Genomic DNA, 15,016 nt, shown 5'->3' with positions numbered 1-15,016 from the left:
GGCTAAGAGGGGAGATCGAGGTGGGGGTATCCGGGGATCCGTCCTCGGCGCATGGGGGAGGGAGATGTTAGTGGTGGGTCCTTGGCGGGTAGGAGAGGGATCCGTTCTCAGCAGGATAGGAGTATCCGCCCCAGCCCCTGCTGTTCGCCCCTGCTATTCGCCCCCTCCGACTGGGTCGGGCTGGACCGATGGGCACCGGAAACCTGGCGGCGCCGGGCTCCTGGATAGCGGGCCCGGGCAGATGCGCGAGTGAGCGTGCTGGTGGAGCGACCACTTCAAACCCCTGGAAAGGGTTTTCAGTCTTTCTCAATCGAATGGCGTTAAGGACGACTGGCCGGCCATTTGGAAAAATGGAAGTTGGATCCCTCCCTTACTGTTTAACACCAAAATAAAATCCAGATGGATCAAATGTTAAAATCTAAAAAAGAAAAAAAAATGTACTGGGGAGTCGATGAATGTTTTTATGGTCTAAAGTATCACAATAAACCTGAAGACACTAAAGGAAAAGAATGATAAACTTGAAGACATACAAATTTAAAATGTATTTAAACATTAAAAGGCAAACCAGGGCTTCCCTGGTGGCGTAGTGGTTGAGAATCTGCCTGCCAATGCAGGGGACACGGGTTCGAGCCCTGGTCTGGGAAGATCCCACATGCCGCGGAGCAACTAAGCCCGTGCGCCACAGCTACTGAGCCTGCGCGTCTGGAGCCTGTGCTCCGCAACAAAAGAGGCCGCGACAGTGAGAGGCCCACGCACCGCGATGAAGAGTGGCCCCTGCTCGCCGCAACTAGAGAAAACCCTCGCACAGAAACGAAGTCCCAACACAGCCATAAATAAATTAAAAAATAATAATAATAATAAAAAAGGCAAACCAGGGGAAGAGTGTGACACATTTTGAATTTAAATCTAATTCCTGTAATTATGAAATTGTCCACGGATTAATAAGGAAAAGACGACAAGCAAGAACACCAGTAGGCAATTTACAGAGGAAATGCTACTCAAAAACATACCAGATTCCCTGACTCGTCCAATCAGGGAAGGGCAAACTTAAATGAGAGTATCTTCACTTATCGCATTATCGGACGTTTACAAAATTGATCACACATGAGGGAACTGGCAGATTGTAGGAGGGACTTTTTGGAAGCCAATTTAGCAACCATAGCCAACAAAATGAAAACAAAAATCTCACCCAGCAATTCCTTTTCCAAGATTGGTATTGTGTTGAATCCCTAGACCAGGTTGGGAAACCTGACATCTTGACAACATCGAGTGTTCCTGTATGTCTCTCATATTTTCAGACACTACGCTTTGGAATCTCTTTGTTATGCTATGTGATCTCCTCAGTCTTCCCTGCCTGCAGGCACAGGGCTGAAACAGGCTGGTGCCTCAGCCCAGGCCTCCTCTCAGCCTCCACTCCAGCTCCTGACCTGCCCTCCTGGGCCCATGACACACACCCTGGCTGGGAGGCCTGGGATGTGGCCCCTCTCTCATTTCCTGTGCTCGTTTCTCCTCCTGCCATCTGGGAAGGGGGAGCTCCCAGGCTCTCTGCAAGGAGTCCGTGTTCCCCATCTGTGGGTTCTGCCTTTCCTCAGAGAGCAGCAGCCTATCCCCTGAAACAATTTCCATTCTTCTTGATGGCCTCTGTCTCCATCCCAGGCACCTGGGTTCTCTTTTGGGGCGGCAGAGGCAGCTTTTTTTTTTTTTTTTTTTTTTTTTGCGGTACACAGGCCTCTCACCGCTGTGGCCCCTCCCATTGCGGAGCACAGGCTCCGGACGCTCAGGCTCAGCGGCCATGGCTCACGGGCCCAGCCGCCCCACGGCATGTGGGATCTTCCCGGACCGTGGCACGAACCCGTGTCCCCTGCAACGGCAGGCGGACTCCCAACCACTGCGCCACCAGGGAAGCCCCAGAGGCAGCTTTTAATGACCCATTGCACCTGAATACTTAAAATACTGGGCAACTTGCAAAAATGAGGATTTCCACAGGCCCAGGGAAGTTTTGTGAGGGGTGATCCTCAGTGCCCACTGAGTGGAGGCCTGGGCACAGGTGGGCAAAGCCACAGCATCGATGGTTGGCGTGCTCCTCTCCTCCCCTCCCTGGACCACCAGGTCACTGTCCATCCAGCTGGGAAGTGGAGACCTCAGCCCTCTATCTCCGATAAACCTGGCTTGGGGTTCCCAAATGTCTAAGTCCCCAGCTCCCTGCTGCCCACGCTGAGACCACCCCCCCAAAAAAAGTCAGAGGCTGCACAGGTGATCTCCTGGCTGGGCCCTCTCGGCAGCCCTGAGGGTGGCAGTCCTCCCTCGTGTTCTGCACTGTGCTTTCTCATGCTGTGTTTTGGATTAGTTTTACCCAGATGTATGAGCTCGCATCTTTCCAAGATGAATCTCATCTAGCTATTTCCTGTTCCCACTTCCAGTTCAGAAAAGGCCCCTGGGGGTGATTTTTCAGTCCTCGTGACCTTCATAAAACCTCCCCATGGAGCATCGTCTTTGAAGTCCGCTTCAGTGCTGTTGGCGCCTGTCCTTGGCCTGTGGGGCCAGGACTCTGCCTGGCTCTGAGGCCCAACCCCCCACCGATTCCCGTCTCCTGCGGTTACTTGCCAGCTGCATTCCAGAGGGTGTGCGGTCAGCCTGCTGATGCTGTCAGACTGGAGCTCCTGAGGACCACTGGCCCAAAGTTCTGACCTCTAGTGCCACTCCCTGGACCTTCCTGAGCTACCCACTGCATCACTGTGGGTTTGGGCTATCTGGTGCATCAGTCTGCCCAGGCTGACAGAACAAAATACCACAGACAGGGCAGCCAAAACAAAAGAAACATTTCTTATTATTCTAGAGGCCGGAAATCCAGGATTAGGGTGCTGGCAGGCAGCTTTCATTCTGAGGCCTTCTCTCTTGGCTTGTAGACGGCCACTGTCTCTCTGTGTGCCTACACGATCTCTTTGTGTGCTCGTGGAGAGGGAGAGAAAGAGATCTCTTCCTCTTCTTATAAGGCCACCAGTCGTAACAAATTAGGACCACACCCCTGTGACGTCATTTAACCATATTACTCCTAAAAGGCCTTTCTCCAAATACAGTCACATTGGGGGTTAGGGCTGCAACATATGAATCTGAGGGAACACAATTCAGTTCATAGTACCTGGTGTATTTGGTCCTGTGCTGCTGTAACAAATTACCACAAACTGGGGGCTTGAAACAACAGAAATTTATTCTTGTAGTTCTGAAGCCTGGAATTCTAAGATCAAGGTGTTAGCAAGGCCGTGTTCCCTCTGAAAGCTCTAGGGGAAGATCCTTCCCACCTCCTCTAGCTCCTAGTGGCTCCTGGCATTCCTGGGCTTGCGGCTGCATCCCTCTGATCTCTGCCCCATCCCCAACCCAATGGCTGCCTTCCCTCTGTCCCTTCCCCTTTTCTTATATATATATATGTTTTTTAAATTTTTAATTTATTTTTACTTTCTGGCCACGCTGCATGGCATGCGGGATCTTGGTTCCCCAGCCAGGTTCAAACCCGTGCCCCCTGCAGTGGAAGCGCAGAGTCTTAACCACTGGACCACCAGGGAAGTGCTCCCCCACCTTTTCTTATAAAGGTACCAGTCATTGAATTTAAGACTCACCCTTAATTCAGGATGACCTCATCATGAAATTCTTAATTACATCTGCAAAGACCCTTATTCCAAATGTGGTCACAGTCTGAGGTTCCTCATGGGCATGAATTTGGCAGGGGGGGCACCATTCAATCTACTACCCTGAGTCCACACCTCCGACCCAGGCTCAGCCCTGGACTCTGCTGACAGGTTCCATGGCCCATCATGGATCTCTGCAAAAATCCGTCAGAGCTGCAGGATATAGTTTCTGATAGGAATAGATGTGCTCATGCCAGGGACTGTGGCTTGCCATGGGCCTGCCAGGTTATGTGACCAAAGGAGATGCTTTATTTTTGAGAAACTATACTGTCTTTTAAGGAAAACGTGGGTTCCCTTTGCTTGTTGGATGGTGTCTAAGTCTGGTCAGGCAGCTATAATGAATACCACAGATTGGGTGACTTGAAAAAAACAGACATTAATTTCTCACAGTTCTGGAGGCTGGACATGTGGAATCAGGGTGCTGGAAGATTCAATGTTGGTGAGGGCCCGCTACCAAGCTGCAGAGTTTTCACTGTATCCTCATATGTCAGAGGGGGTGAGACATGGTGCCTCTTTTATAAGGGCACTAATCCCAGCTACGAAAGCCCCATCTTCATGACCTAATCATCTCCAGAAGGCCCCACCTCCTAACACTAGCACCTTGGGCATCAGGATTCCAACATGTGGATTTGGGGGAGGGGGGGACACAAACAGATGGGCTCTGTGTAAGAAGGAGGTGGGGGGCTTGGAGGCCTGGGACAAGATCTGGAGTGGGAAGACTGGGCCAAGGGGTAGAGAAGAATCCCTGACTCCCTCCCACCATGGGGACTTGGCCTAAGAATGATGGAAAATAGATAGATGTGTCCTTAAAATGAAGGCTCTTAGCGTTCATTTGTCCAACCAGCCCTGACTCAGCATGGTTGGTAATCCCTAGGGGAAGGGCTAAGTGGTCTGGAAGAATTACGAGAAGAGGGATGTTTGCTGAACCAAACTCCGTCACAAATTGACACAACTGTCTACCCTTTCCACCAGAGGTAATTCCATTGATATTAAGGCAGAATATGACATTATTACGTTCTTGAGTGAACAGACCCAATGTCATTTAGGTATTTTCCAATTTACTACTGTTATTGAAATAAAACACAGATATGGCTGTGGGGAGTTCCAGCTTATCAGCTTCAAGGAGAGCCCTGGGCTGGAAAGTTTGGCTCAATGCCCAAGGTTGTCATGGACGGTGGCCCACGGGGTGGAGGGTATTGAGAGGCCAGATAGGGAGGCACCAGCCTGCCCCAGGATATGGGGCAGGTCAAGGTCAGAGTCTGTCCTTCACTGGAGGAAAGGGGGGTGGGTGGTTAGCTCAGGAGGGTGTCCGTGGTCAGGGCCGCATGCAGATGGAAAAGGATGGAATCTGGGTATAGTGGGGCCGGGGGGATGCTAGTCAGTACAACTACTGACATTTATGGAGGGCTTGGTATAGGCCATGTATTGTGTTAATTATTTGTTCTATTACATCTTTATTCTCTCCCCAGTTGTATGGAATTGGTACTGCTATTACTTCCCCCATTTTACAGATAGAAGAACTGAGGCCGAGAGCCAAAGTACTCTTTCCGAGTTTACAGTGCACACAGAGGCACAATTATGATTTAAACAGTGGCTGTTTGACTTCTGAGCCAGCCTCCCAACCACGGATTCAACAAAACTGTGTTGCCCTAAGTGCAGGGGGTACAGATATAAGACGCACAGAAGGACCTGCCTTCATTCCATTTTTGTAGAGGCAAGACAGACAGACAAATAAGGAGAATGCACACGGTGCCGGGTGGTGCCACGGGGCACAGAGAGCATGGCCGAACCAGTCCCTTCGGCGTGCACACCCTTCTCCAATCGTGCCTCTGATGCTCTCCCCAGCAAGAGGTGGGGTCTATCCCCTCCTTTTAATAGGGGGCCGGCCCTGGAACTTTCTTGGACCGACAGAAGGCAGCAGAAGCGACATTGTGGGATGCGTGGGCTCAGCCTGACGAGGGCACGCAGCTTCCATTTCTGCCCTCTTGGAAGGCAACTGTCACGGAAGGAAGTTCAGGCTGCACTGTGGGTGCTGGGAACCACGTGAACAGCGAACCAGGAGCCCTCGGGACACCAGCTTCCGGCTGACGTCTTAAAGCAGCGGCGCTAGATCGTTCCTCATATTCTGTGAGCAGACTCCGCACGTGGCGTCAGCCGGCTCCTCCCCCAGGCAGTGGCTCACAGAATGGTAAGGAATGATGTAGCACCGCTGCTTTAAGACAAATCAGCTTTAGGGCATTTTGTCACACAGCCACAGATAACTGAGAGGACGGGAGAAGGGCAAAGCGCCATGGAGAGAACTAAAGTCAGGGCGGGGGGGACTTCCCTGGTGGCGCCGTGATTAAGAGTCCACCTGCCAATGCAGGGCACGTGGCTTCAAGCCCTCGTCTGGGAAGATCCCACATGCCGCGGAGCAAGTAAGCCCGTGCGCCACAACAACTGAGCCTGCGCTGTAGAGCCCGGAAGCCACAACTACTGAGCCCACGTGCCACAACTACTGAAGCCCGTGCGCCTAGAGCCCATGCTCCCCAATAAGAGAAGCCGCCGCAATGAGAAGCCCACGCACCGCAACGAAGAGTAGCCCCCGCTCGCTGCAACTAGAGAAAGCCCTCGCGCAGCAGCAAAGAGCCAAAGGAGCAAAAAATTAATTAATTAATTAATTTAAAAAGAAAAAAGAAACGTGGTTGAGAGTTATCAATCATTACGTAGGTTATGGTGGAGCGAGAGAGAGAGAGCGAGAGAGAGAGAGCGAGAGAGAGAGAGAGAGAGGCAAGCAGAGGGAGTCCTTTCATTTAGAAGTACACAGTCAAATATTTCCTGGTGAAATCATATGATGTCTGGGATTTGCTTCAAAATCATGTCGAGGCGGAGGAAAGGGTGGGACACAGATGAAACAAGATGGGCCTTGAGTTGAGAACTTTGATGACAGAGGCGGAAAGTTCGGCATATCACCTCTCCACTTCTGGATATGTTTGAAATTTCAATAATAAAATGTTTTTTTGAAGCATGTGCACTTAAAACGAGAGCAGCGCTCTCTGCCAGGAGCAGTTCTAAGCACTTTACACGTGTCAGCTCATTGAGGCCCAGGACATTCCTGTCAGTGGATGACATCCATGTTCCCATCTTGCTGGGAAGGAGAGAGAGGCACAGAGAGGTCAAGTGACTTGCTGGAGTTTGCACAGCTGGTGAACAGCAGCCTTGGGGTGCTGCCTTGGAAAAACACCCCTGTGTTCTTCTTTATTCTCACGAGACACTTCTGACACTAGATGTGTGGGTTTTCCACACCCAGCAATTCTCCAGCACCAGCTGGGCGTCCTAAGTTCAACCCAATTCTGACGCTGACCAGAGTTAGTGCAGACCCGCCTGGCCCCGCCTCCACTTCAGATGCCAACATTGAGTCCACGTTGTCACCTGTGCTTCTGACCAACTGGCCATAAGCTGGGGTTCCCATGAGCCCCTTTCTCCAATTTGATATTTTGTTAGAACAGCTCACGGGACTCAGGAAAACAGTTTACCTACTAGATAACCAGCTTATTACAAAGGATATTGAAGGATATGAGTGAACCGCTAGATGAAGAAATAGACAGGGCAAGGTCCAGAAGGGCCCTGAGCACAGGAGCTTCTGTGTCCGTGGAGCTGGAGTGAGCCCCCCATCATATGGATGTATTCACCAGCCAGGAGCTCTCTGAACCCCATCTTTAGGGACTTTTATATAGCCAGCTTCATCACACAGGCACAATCGATCATTAACTCCATCTCCAGCTGGGCTGAAAGTTCCAAGCTCCTTATCATGGCTTGATCTTTCTGGTGACCAGCCCTGATCCAGAAGCCATCCAGGAACCCACTTAGAGTCACAGAATTGCAGCAAAAGATCCTCCTTCCACCCAGTAGATTCCAAGGGATTTAGGAGCTCTGTGCCAGAGAGTGGGTTCAAAGACCAAATATTAGAACAAAAGATGCTCCTCACGTTCTTATCACTTAGGAAATTCCAAGGGATTTAGGAGCTCTGTGCCAGGAACCAAGGGCAGAGACTAATATATATTTTTTCTATCATTTCACAGATGTGACCCGAGGAGCCTAGCTCCATCACAGAATTCCTGGTCAATGTGCTTCCAAAACTCCCGGCTGATTATGTCACAAACTGTTACTTGTTCTCTCTGGGGGATCAGACAGTTTGAAATTCAGAAAAACTTATCATAATCAGTTTGTTATTTTGCCTACTTGTGTTTTCTAATTTTCCTGCCATGAGCACACACCAATTGCATAATAAAGAGATTTGTAATAAGAAGAGTTTTCTTTTGACCGTGCCACGTGGCTTACGGGATCTTAGTTCCCCAGCCAGGGACAGAACCCGTGCCCCCTGCAGTGGAAGCTCAGAGTCCTAACCACTGGACCACCAGGGAAGTCCCAAGAAGAGTTTTAGATAGACCTAGAACCAGCAGCAGAGAGGCCCGGTAGGGGTGCTTAGCCCAGGGCTCCTGACCGCAGGGGTGCAGGGGTGGGGTGGGAGTTACCCTGAGACTTCCCAGGCCCCACCCCTGTTTCCAATGGCTCACAGCCGGCAGGGTTTCAGACCCAGCAGCAAGGTCGGCAGGACCGCCGTGTGCCCACCCCGGCGCAGGCACTCGGGGCCCACCTGCAGGCCCTGCAAACCCCGTGAGGAGCACAGGCTCATTTGGGGATGTGGCATCTCAAGGGGCAGGGGTTAGGGCAAAGTGGCCACCATCACATAACATCTGATCCTTTCATCAAACCTGGAAGGGGTGAGGTCGCTGTCCCACTCCCCACGCACTCCCTGGGTGCATCTGCCCTTCCCCTTCACCCCTCCGTCACTCCCACATCCACACAGCCAGGTTCACGGTCCCGGTTCCAGGACCGTGTGACCAGCTGTCTGAAGGGCAGGCCCCCCATGCTGGTCTACCCCTCCTCTCCCTGTACCTACTTTCCTGTGGGCCTTCTTGGATTCCCACCCACCAGTTCCCAACCAGCAGCCTCGCTGGCTCCTCTGTCATCCGCTGGGCCCAGGTCTTGCGGGTCCTGCCCCAGCATCTTCCCCCGCTTGGCATCCCTGCCCCTCATGACCCCTCTGCCCTCCCCATCTCCACACGGCCGCACGAAGTCCCACTGCCCACAGCACAGAACCCAAGTGCAAGTTGGCTTCCAGGGGTCTGCTGACCTACCCGGGCCTCACGCTGCCCTCAGCCCCCTGCCCACACTGTGCCCATCCTGAGATCCCCTAGGCAGTTCCCCTACAGCAGGGTCTTCATATGTCCAGTCCCCGCTCCTGGGTTACCGTCCCCTCCCTGCAGGGACTCACCCAGCTCCTCCCCCTCACTCTTTCCTCCAGAAGCCTCTGCTGGTCCCCCGGTCCGGGTTGGGTCCCTGCATGTCCCCCAGCCCACTGGCCCAGAGCATCTGTCTCCTCTGCTGGAGAGAAAGCTCCCAGGGCACGGGTCCTCCCTGTGTGGACTTGGGGTGGCCATGCCCACACATGGAGCCAGTCTACGGACACTTTCTGGCTGGGCGAGTCTTCCTGGCACTAAATGCATGTATCCTATTCTTACTGCCCTCAGCAAGTGCTTCTTGCTAGGAGATGACCCCGTGCCCGAGGTGAGCCTGTGAGGCCCAGGGCTGGCTCGACTGAGCTTATACATCCCCGTGGGAGACCCTGAGGGCCGGCCTCGGAGGCCCATGTGATGGTGATCTCCCAGAATCCAGGTCTTTGGGGTTCTAGACATGGAGTCTGACCCCTTCTCTCTTTGGGATGGTGTTTGTGCAAAGAACTATCAGTGGATGATTTAAAAGGTGGGCAGGGGTCTGGGCCTTTGGTGGGTGAGGGCTGCGTGGTGTGTACTGGGAGGGAACTGGGGCTGCAAAGGCCACCACGGAAGCAGGGGAGGAGGACGGCGAGCCAGCCTGGAAGGAGGTCACGACGGGGCCTCTGGTGGCTCTGGGCGATCCCTGGGGCCTGGTGAGAGTGCCAGGTGCAGGAACAGTTCCCTGGGACTGAGCAAGTGGAAAAATGAGTGTGAACAACTCCTTAGAGAAGCCTGGCTCTCAGCGGGAAGATCCGGATAGAGACGGCAGCTATGGGTTTCAACACTGAGAACTCTGGGCGCGGCAGCGGCCTGGGGGGCGCTCTGCAACTCCACGCTAATGGCAGGGGTTGTGGAGCTGGGGACGCATACCTGCTGGGGTCCCCTTCCTCCTACAGAGCTGGTCAGCGCGTCTTGTTTTTGCTGGCTGGGCTTCTGGCTCAGGTCTGCAGACAAACATGCAAGAATGTGAATACCTTACACACAAACTGATTATAAAATGGCTAATACCACGACGTGTTTCTTATTCTTATCTTCCCTGGGATTTCAGCTTTCACACCTTCCTCTACCAGATGCTAGTTGTTGTTTTTTTTTTTTTTAACACCTTTTGAAGATCTTAGTAATCTTACCAGACACAAAAGTGAAAATAATGTCAGCTGTAGAAAAGACTGTCAATTATTCCTCAGTATTTATCTCATTCTTCTTTGATAACAGAACTCACACTTAGCTGGCACAAGGCTGTCAGAAAAAAGACTCCACTTCTCAGCTTCCTTTGCAGCTGGGTATGGCTGTGACTGAGTTCTGGCCAAGGCCAATGGAATGAACTTGGAGCTTTGTGTGAGCTTCTGGAAGAAGTTCTTAATGGAAGAGATGGTGCCCTTCTATGCCTTTCTACTGGCTGGGATGATGCAATGATGACTGGATCTCAAGCAGCTGTTTTGCATCATGAGATGGAAGCCAGATGCTGAGATGGAGGAGCAACAAAATGAAAGGAAGGGGACTCTGAGCTGGTCTTTGTCTTTTGTTTGTTTGTTTGTTTGCTTTGTTGTTTTTTGGGGTTTTTTTGCGGTACACAGGCCTCTCACTGTTGTGGTCTCTCCCGTTGCAGAGCACAGGCTCCAGACGCACAGGTTCAGAGGCCATGGCTCACGGGACCAGCTGCTCCGCGGCATGTGGGATCTTCCCGGGGCACGACCCCATGTCCCCTGCATCGGCAGGCAGACTCTCAACCACTGCGCCACCAGGGAAGCCCTGGTCTTTGTCTTGAAGCTCACAGACAGGACCTGCATCAGTTATCGAGACTCCCTTGGTGCTCGCCCACTGTCATTCTCTTCACCAGTGTCAGTACCACCCTCCACTCAGTTCTGACTAGCTCCAGGACTGTTGTCTGTCTCACAAGATTCTGTTACGGTATTTATTCTGTATTTAGTCATTTAACAGATATTTACTCAGGGCCTCTGTGGGCCAAAGAGCTGTAGTAGGAAATATCACAGCCCCTGATCCCTTGGTCTTGCGACACTGGCACTGCTGGTAGGGAGACAGATGATAAACATCTGAGATGAGTGTTAGCTATTGCTGAGTAACCAACCACCCAACTCAGCAGATTAAGACAATCACATTTATTGCTCACCTGCCTGCCAGCTGCCTGGGCAGCTCTGCCCATCTGAGCCCAGCTTGGCTGGTCTCACTGGTCTCCCTCTTGTGTCCCACTGGCTGTGGCAGCCTGTTTTGCATGGTCTCAGCTTTGTTCCCTGTGGTCTTGTCCTCCAGCAGGACAGCCCAGGTGTGCTCTCATCGTTCTGGAAGGTTGTGGGGAAGGGGAGAGAGGATGCTTCAAGTGTTTTTTCAAGCCTCTCCTTGGACCAAGTTTGTTCCTGTCCAACTGGCCAAAGCCATCACATGGCCAAGCCTGTAGTCAGAGTAGGAGGGGCCTACAAGGTTACAAGGCACAGGGCAAAGGGCATGGGCACAGCGAGGCCACTTAACTGGAGCCATTAGCACCATCAGTATCGCCCAATGGGTCAATATGTCAGAAATAAAGTAGGGGAGTGGGATGGTTTGTTTTGGCAGATGTAGGAGAGGGCTGAAGTTTTATGAAGGGCAGCTGGGGAAGCTTCAGTGAGAAGCTAGGAAGGACACTGCAGGCAGAAGGAACAGCAAATACGTCCCCTGAGGCAGGACGTGCCCACCTGTCGGTGGGATTTCCTCCCACTAAATCAGGAACGTGTTGTATTAGTCTGAGGGCGGGGTGGGGGGTGGGGCAGGGGAGGCCTTCTCAGGGCCTAATGCAACACCTCATTCCCCAAAGTCCCTGTGGACAGGATGGACATCCCAGGCTCGCCACCTCCAGAGTCACATGCTTCACCCACCTTGAGGTCACAATGCACTTCAGAACGGGAAAATCTGTCCTTGGAGTGGCAGAGGGGTGCAGATGTTGGGGCACATGCTCATTTATGAGGCTGGCGTCCAGTTTCCCGAGAAGATGAGCCCAGGGCCTACCCAGGCCTCGGGTCCTCTTCTGGCTCCAGGGGAGGTGGCCGGTGCAGCCATACCTAGGCACATGGCCGACCCCTCCAGCAGCTGATTGCAATAAGGTATAGGGTGGAGTCCAGTTGCCAGGTCCAAGTCCCCTCTGGGAAATGCATCGAGCTGAAGTCCAGGCTGAAGTTCTGGTGTATGGAGGGGTCTGGGTGAACAGTGAAGGCTGGGCTGCAGGGGAACGTGGTGGCCCTCTGTCCTACCAGGCACCTGTGGGATCGCCTGTCAGGGCTCAGCTGCTTTAGAGAGCGTATCAGGCAGGGTTCCCCAGAGAAACAGAAGCCGCAGGATACATGTCCACGTATAGAGAGAGACTTATTAGGAAGGATTGATTCACGTGGTTATGGAGGCTGCCATCTGCCGTCTGCAAGCTGGAGGCCCAGGGGAGCCAGTCGTGCAGCTCAGTGCAAACCCAAAGGCCTGAGAACCGAGAGAGCTGATGTCCGAGGGCAGGAAATGGACGTCCCAGCTCAAGCAGAGATTGGGGCTACCCACACTGGGGAGGGCCATCTGCTTTTCTCAGTCCACTGATTCAGATCAGTGACTCTTTTTCGGAAACAGCCTCACGGAAACACCCAGAAATAATGTTTCACCGTTGATCTGGGCATCCCTTAGCCCAGTCAGGGGACACACAAAATTACTCATCACAGTGGGGTTTCTGATCTCTGCAGCCAAATGGTCCTGCAGGACAGTGCTCAGACAGTGATTTTCTGGTACCGCCTCCACCAGGAGGGTTTTTTTTTTAAATAAATTTATTTATTTTATTTTTGGCTGTGTTGGGTCTTCATTGCTGCGCACAAGCTTTCTCTAGTTGCGGTGAGCGGGGGCCACTCTTCGTTGCGGTGCGCGGGCTTCTCATTGCAGTCGCTTCTCTTGTTGCGGAGCATGGGCTCTAGCTGCACAGGCTTCAGTAGCTGTGGCTCGCGGATTCTAGAGCGCAGGCTCACTAGTTGTGGCACATGAGTTTAGTTGCTCCACGGCATGTGGGATCTTCCCGGACCAGGGCTCGAACCCGCGTCCCCTGCATTGACAGGCAGATTCTTAACCACTGCGTCACCAGGGAAGCCCACCAGGAGGATTTTAATCTTTGGGAATTTGATATTGGAAAAGTACTACTCAGTGTATTTTAATTAGCATTTGCATAATTTTTCATGAGGTCAACATTTTTGCATATGTTTATTAGTGGCATGCGGGATCTTAGTTCCCCGATCCGGGATCGAACCTGTGCCCCCTGCAGTGGAAGCGTGGAGTCTTAACCACTGGACCACTATGGAAGTCCCCACTTACGCTTCTTTTGTGAATTGGCCTCTATCTCGGGGCTCACTTTTAAAAATGGAAACAAGGTCAAATTAGCTTTAAAAATGTAAAGAATGTTTTCCCTTTCTCAAAGAATTACTATTTTTCAGGCACAGCTTTCTAGATTTATCTCAGTGAAACCTTGTGCCCTTTTCACAAGGAGCGATACTGTCAGTATTATCCCATTTTAAGGAGGAGAGAAACTGAGGCTTGGAGAGAGGCTCTGAGGCCACGGGCAGCTCCTAAAATGTTCGCTTTCTGACCTAGGGCTTGTGGACCTATTTCCAGTGTTCTGTTTGCCTGTTAATTTCATTTTCAGGATATTCTGAACAGAAAGCTAGTGCTTTTATGCAACCAAAATTCTCCATCCTTCTACAGTTTCTGCTTAGAAAGACTTCCCCCACGAAGATTATAAGCACAGATTTCTATGTTTTCTTTTACTACTTTGATGGCTTCTCTTTCAACATCTACATCTTCGATCCATCGGAGTCAGTTTAGATGAAGGTGGGAGGAATGGTGAGCATACTTTTTTCCAGTAGAGCCTGTTTGGAACCGGACAACCCTGCCTGATTGTCACATGACACTGCCACACGCAGCCCTTGTCCTCATCCCAGTCTGCGGGCTGCAGAATTACTCAGGCACTGGAAGCCCGCCTCCCGCCCCTCAGCCCATCAGCCCCCCTGCGGCTGCAGTGACCCCCCAGTCTCCCGGGGGCTGGGTCCTGCGGTGAGTGGAAGGAATTCCGGTGAACTCTGCTCACTCAGCAGTCCAGGCCTGGGGAGCTGGGCGGGGGCACCAGACTATGGAAAATCACATGTGGTTTTCAAGTTGTTGGAAACCAAGAAAATCATTCTGCCAGTTGTGCGGACAGCTAGACACTGTCTGGGAGACCCCAGGTCCCATGGCTCTGGGAACCACCCTCCTGGTGAGCCCGGGCAGACTTACCCCCGGTGTTGTCCAAACTGTAGACAAGAGGGCGTTTCCAGGGCCCTCCCCTGAGAGGGAGGGGCAGAGGGACCGGATGGGCCTGGGTCCTTCTCGCTTGGTCCCTCGAGGCCAACTCAGGACTCCAGGAGACTGGGAGGGCTGGTGCCTGATCCCAGGGCCTGCTGTCCTGAGGCCCGGCTTCCAGAGCCTTCCAGTTACAACTCCGACCCCCACCTCACCGCACACACTCATTTGGGCCAGCTGGGCCGGGTCTGAGCTGCTGCCTTGGAGGCCGCGGGAGCCTTGGAGGAGCTCTGCCGCTACTGCTCCCAGCCCCAGCGTTCTGCGGCTGCCGCAGTTAGAAGTGGGACACACTGGTCCTTTTGGCAGGTGAGTTTCCCACCTCTGCCCAGGCTGAGGCACCAGGGTGGCTCCTGGTGATACTCGGGCCTCAGCAGGAGGGGCTGGTAGCCCCGCGGCCTGGCGGGCCGATGCCGGATGCTGTGTAAACCGGATGGAAAAGAGCATGCGGTCTGGCCTCATAGACACGCCATCACTGACGTGCTGTGACCTGGACACATCACTTCTCCCTGGGCCCAAGTTTCCTTACTTGAAAACGGGGCAAGATGGCGCATATACTCTACAAGCATTAAAAGCACCATCACTGCCCAGCCCACTGTCCACGTGCTGGGACCTGAGATGCAGGCGACTGACTTGAGGAGTCTGAGCCCGGGAGACAGGGTCTCCCCCGCCGGG

This window comes from Stenella coeruleoalba (assembly GCF_951394435.1).
Source record: "Stenella coeruleoalba genome assembly, chromosome: 9".
Classification (NCBI taxonomy): domain Eukaryota; kingdom Metazoa; phylum Chordata; class Mammalia; order Artiodactyla; family Delphinidae; genus Stenella; species Stenella coeruleoalba.
Note: the sequence above shows the minus strand (reverse complement) of the source record.